The 5,689-nt window shown below is 53.3% G+C and overlaps 1 protein-coding gene across 2 annotated transcripts in view; it reads left to right on the plus strand.

The window, feature by feature from the left end:
• The window catches only part of PRR5 (proline rich 5 (renal)), a 25,215-nt gene that overhangs the window by 5,354 nt on the left and 14,172 nt on the right, over window positions 1–5,689 (plus strand). Inside the window, exon 2 of one of the 2 annotated variants that reach the window (XM_011984024.1) lies at window positions 2,653–2,685. The exons of the other annotated variant lie outside the window; for it this stretch is intronic. The gene's annotated coding sequence lies outside the window, so the exon portion shown is untranslated. The remainder of the gene's footprint in view (window positions 1–2,652; window positions 2,686–5,689) is intronic. 2 annotated transcript variants of the gene reach the window in all.

Consider the following 5,689-nt stretch of genomic DNA (forward strand, 5'->3'; position numbering starts at 1 on the left):
ATCCCTGACCCACCCTCTTAGACAGAGTCTGAGGCCCCGGGCGCCCTCGTTGTGCTCAGCCATGAAGTCCATTTCCCCTGTGCTTAGTGGCCTGGGCTGCTATGTGCTGCCTGTGTTGTCCCTGCAGAATACAGCCAGGGTGTCTGTCTGCGGCAGCCTCTCTTCCGGCATCCCATGTGGCTCATACTGGTCTGCCTTTGACCAAGAGAGGCGTGCAACCGAGTCCTCCGGGTAGCACAGGAGCTCATGGACAGGAGCTCGGGCCACCTGCTCCCTGCAAGGCCTCTCCTGCTGGCTCCTGGCCAAGTCGCAGATGATCTGTCCCTGCCCAGCTCCAGCACCAGGTCCTGCTGGCCTAGCTGCTCCCAGGAAGCAGCAAACCCCCTGGACGGGGTGTCCCAGCCTCTGCTTTCTGACCCTGCAGACCCTTCCCACAGCTGTCTCTCTTGAGGCTGACATCCCAGGTACACCCAGGCTGTCCCCTCTGTAGCCTGCTAGCCCCTAGGTCCTGGGATTTACTGCAGCTTTATCCCCTGGGCTCCCCTCCTGTGATCCGAGGACACCCACACCCCCACTTCTCCCTCCCTGGCATGGTGTCCTCTATTCCTAGCATGCATGGGGCTGACTTGGGGTTCCCCTCAGGGTGTGGTGCCCTCCCACTGTCAGGGAGCCCGTGCTCAGCTCAGGCCAGGTGGCCATGCCCGCAGCCTGTCAGCAGCAGGTCTCACGTGCGGGCCAGAGGTGCTGGTTAGATTTAAGCTACTTGACTTTGAAGTTTCCCACAGTCCCGGACCGGGCAGGCCGTCTTCTGGTGTCCCGTAGAAAGGATGCCTGTTCTTCATCTGCAGGACTAGGGCTCCAACCTTGGGTTCCCTGGTCCAGCCTTTGACTGCATCGGTGCCTTCCCAGAGCCTCAGTCTCCCCATCTCTGTAATGAACATGGTTCCCATCTCATAGGGCTTTTGCATGGTTGGAATTGGTGTACGAACTCTCCCCCGCCTGGAGGGGGTCTCACAGGTCAGGAATGAGGGGATCCCAGGTGCTGGCGGCTGCCAGGTGGAAGTCGCCCGTCCATTTAGCATTCATGGTGAGCACCCACTACCTGCAGGCTTGAGAGGTGGACGAGGCCTTCGGCAGCATTCCTGGCCAGAGGCAGTGGGGCCCGAACTGGCCACTCATCCTCAGCCTGTGGTCAGTTCAGATCTGAGGCCGTGTCTGTGCTCTTACTGGGGTCTGGGAGAGTTGGTGGGCACAGTGCAAATGGGGGGATGCTCAGCCACGGTGCCCCTCCCCCCTGCCCAGAAAAGGAGTGCACGCAGTTCATTCACTTCATTCAGTGTGAGCTGCTGGGTGAGAGGAAATGTCGGAGGGGGCGAGGGGAGCCCGAGAGGTGGCCAGTGAGTTGGAGCCACCCCAGGTAGAACTTCGTGAGAGCCGCTCTGGGATTTGAGCTGAGGGGCCATGTGGTCCTGAAGGAGACATTCATTCCTTCCTTCGTTCCTTCGTCAGCATTCATGCCCGTACTCATCACGGGCAGGGAGAGGACCAGGAGGGCTTTTCTGGGCTCCAGCTGCTCCTGGTCCCAGTTGACCCCCGGGACCCTCTGTTACTGGTGGTATCCAGGTTCTTGGCGCTTTGAACAAAGAATTGGACAAAACACACAAAGCAAGGAAAGAATTAAGCAACAAAAGCAGCACGGTGAAACCCCGTCTCTACTAAAAAATACAAAAACACTAGCTGGGCGAGGTGGCGGGCGCCTGTAGTCCCAGCTACTGGGGAGGCTGAGGCAGGAGAATGGCGTGAACCCGGGAGGCGGAGTTTGCAGATCCGGCCACTGCACTCCAGGCTGGGCGACAGAGCGAGACTCCGCCTCAAAAAAAAAAAAAAAACAAAAAAACAAAAAAAAAAACGAAAGCACACTCCCTACGGTGGAAGCAGGCAAGCAGCTCAAGCGCCTGGTTACAGAATTTTCTGGGGTTTAAGTACCCTCTAGAGGTTTCCCATTGGTTACTTGGTGTACACCCTATGTAAATAAAGTACTGGCCCACAGTCAGTCCGATTGGTTGTGGAAAGTGACCAATCAGAAGCTGAAGTGAAGCACCCTATGCAAATGTCCGATTGGTTGTGGAAAGTGATCAGTCAGAAGCTGAGGTTACAAAGTTACATTCCTATGCAGTTGAAGACTTGGCCCAACCAGTTGTGGTAGGGGTGCTTGCAGTTTTTCATCTGCCCTGCAGAAATGATAGGGGTTGCAAAGGAAGTAGCCTCTGGTCCTTTTGTTACTTGGGCATGGAATGCTGGGGTGTTCCTTTGGATTTAGTTCTAGGAAGTCAGTGTAAATTGGCCTTAGGTTCCCTGCCTCCAGACCCTACTCTCCTGCCTCACCTCCTGCTCTGTGTTCACGTGGATCTCAGGCCACAGACAGGGGAAGGGTCTCTTCCAGAGTCACATGGCGTGCTAGCAAGCCCTGGGGCCTGCCCTCCAGCCCAGACTTGCTGAGCAGACACCCTCGGGCTCAGCTTTGTGCCTTCTGTGAAGACCCTCCCTTCTCACCTGGTGCCCTGCTCTCTGGCATCACCCAAAGTGGCCCTGCAAGTAATGCCTGCGGTAACTGAGACAGATGCTGCGTGGACATGGGGATCACTCCATGAGGCTGAGGTCACAGCTTGGTCCTTGGGGGACCAGAGGACAGGTCCTGGGGACAGTGGGAGAAGGTTGGGGGGACTGCTGGGGTGGGGGCTGCCTGCCCAGGGTCACTGGGGGCACCACTGTCTGTGATCACAGGGTGAACCTCGGCCTTGTTAATGCCACTGCGCTGATTTCACAGTTGTGCAAGGGAGGATGTTGGGCCTCAAAGCCAGTCCTGCTACTAAGAGAAGCTGCTGGCCAGGCACAGGGCCAGACTCCAGGGCTGGCACCACTCAGCTGCTCTGTTAGCCTGAACCTCAGCTTCCCCATCCATAAAATGGGGACACTAACATCACCTGTCAGGTGGCTGTGAACAGAGGCCTGTGACTGGCCCGCCTCAGCACTGCCCACGGAGTTGTGCAGGAGCATTAGTATTTTGCCCTGCGCTTCCATGCACCTGCAGTACTGCGCCAAGCCCCGAGCTCTAGTGATGACCAGGTGCAGGAGCCACCTCCATCCCAGCACCTGGTCATCAGCACCTGCTGATTACCTCAGTCCAGGCCACCTCTCTGGGCTTCCCTTAGCTCCCAGATCCCAGACCCCATGGCATGGTCAGGGAAGCCAGCCCTGAACTGGGGTCTAGCTTACAGCGTCTCCAGGAATATAAAGTACAACCACCTGAAAAGGGCCTCTGAGGACTAGAGCACGCACTCACTGTGTATGGGGGAAGCTGTGTTTATTGCACCTCCACTAGCCCCCACAGATCCAGGATTAAGAGAGCTGACCGGAGCAGGAACAGTAGACTTTGTCACCCTCCGACTCCTGGTGGCCAGGGGCACAGTGAAAAGGGTAGGCAGCTTGCAGGAAGCAAGCCTTATTTGGGCTTTTTTCCCCAGCACGTTGCTTTTGAAAACTTCAGCCAGTCCTCTCTCTGAACCACAGTGCAGGGCTCCCAAAATGACTACACGTTGAAACTGTGCGATCTTAGTAAACCACGGGGAAAATGACAATTGTTCCATAATCTTTACAAACTTTTTTTTTTTTTTTTTTGAGACGGAGACTCGCTCTGTCACCCAGGTTGGAGTGCAGTGATGCGATCCTGGCTCACTGCAACCTCCGCCTCCCCAGTTCAAGCGATTCTCCTGTCTCAGACTCCTCAGTAGCTGGGATTACAGGCGCACACCACCATGCCCGGCTGATTTTTGCATTTTTAGTAGAGACGGGGTTTCACCATGTTGGTCAGGCTGGTTTCGAACTCTGGACCTCAGGTGGTCTGCTCATCTCAGCCTCCCAAAGTGCTGGGATTACAGGCATGAGCTACTACACCCGGCCGAAACTTGTCAGAACGTTGAAAGCTGTTTTACTATTGGTTATAAACGTAACCAACATGTTTTAATGTTTGGTTGTAACCATATGGAGAAATGAAAAAGATTGTACAGTAAAATTAATATTTAGTGCACTATAATTTAAAACATTGGGGCCAGGCGCATTGGCTCATGCCTGTAATCTCAGCACTTTGGGAGGCCAAGGCAGGTGTATTACCTCAGGTCAGGAATTCAAGACCAGCCTGTCTAATATGGTGAAACCCCTTCTCTACTAAAAATACAAAAATTAGCCAGGCGTGATGGTATGTGCCTGTAATCGCAGCTACTGGGGAGACTGAGGCAGGAGAATCACTTGAACCTGGGAGGTGGAGGTTGCAGTGAGCAGAGATTGCACCACTGTACTGCAGCCTGGGCGACAGTGTGAGACTCCATCTCCAAAAATATAAATAAAAAATAAGCCAGGCATGGTGGCTCACGCCTGTCATCCCAGCACTTTGGGAGGCCAAGGCAGGCAGATCACCTGAGGTCGGGAGTTCGAGACCAGCCTGGCCAACATGGAGAAACCCTGTCTGTACTAAAAAATACAAAATTAGCCATGCGTGGTGGTGCATGCCTGTAATCCCAGCTACTTGGGAGGTTGAGGCAGGAGAATCACTTGAACCTGGGTGGCAGAGGTTGTGGTGAGCCGAGATCGTACCATTGCACTCCAGCCTGGGCAAAAAGAGCAAAACTCTGTAAAAAATAAAAATAAATTAAAAATAGTGGGAACATAGTAGTTTGAGCAGTGTTTACCTGTTCAGAACATGATCAGTTTTCGTTGATTTGCTGCACTTTTATCTGTGTTGGCCAGTTGCTCTTTCTTGTATCCATTTTTACAGAACGCCACATGGGTTTCACACTGGGAGACAAGGAGGCAGCACAGGTCACACCTTTGCTGTCTGTGCATGAACTGCTGACAGATACTCAGGGACCAATCACAGACTGACTTTGAAAGAAGTGTTGCAATTGGTCAGTGATTGTTGTACACATCTGTTACCTACATTTTGATTTGTGGACTGGAGAGCAGCCACAGAGCTTATGCTTTATGCAGTTACTCAGTTAATGTGCCAAGAACCGAAATTTGAACCATGTGGTTGGGTGACTGCTGTTACTTAACTTAACCAGGATAACTGAAACTTGTATGTATCAGAACCATGCAAAGTGAGAACTGCCTGTAATTCAGGACTGACTAGAAAGTTTCCTAGGCCAGGTGCAGTGGCTCATACCTGTAATCCCTTCACTTTGGGAGGCCAAGGCGGGTGGATCCCTTGAGGTCAGGAGTTCGAGACCAGCCTGGCCAACATGATGAAACCCCGTCTCTACTAAAAATACGAAAATTAGCTGGCCCTGTTGGTGGTGCAGGCCTGTAGTCCCAGCTACTTGGGAGGCTGAGGTGGGAGAATCGCTTGAACCTGGGAAGTGGAGGTTGCAGTGAGTCAAGATCGCACCACTGCACTCCAGCCTGGGGGACAGAGTGAGACTCTGTCTCCAAAAAAAAAAAAAAAAAGTTTTCCTAATGGGAATAGCAACCTAAAAAGTAAGATTTCTGATGTATTTGGTTCAGAAGACTGTTGGCAGGTCATATCTTGGGCCTCAGCGCTGACAGTGCCTATGTGCTTTCAGCCTGGCTGGTGTGGAATGTGACGTTCCCATTCTCTCAGGCCCTGGAGGTGTGTAGGGAGGGAAGGAGGAATGGT

The sequence above is a fragment of the Mandrillus leucophaeus genome, unplaced genomic scaffold, assembly GCF_000951045.1.
Source record: "Mandrillus leucophaeus isolate KB7577 unplaced genomic scaffold, Mleu.le_1.0 Scaffold26, whole genome shotgun sequence".
Taxonomy (NCBI): domain Eukaryota; kingdom Metazoa; phylum Chordata; class Mammalia; order Primates; family Cercopithecidae; genus Mandrillus; species Mandrillus leucophaeus.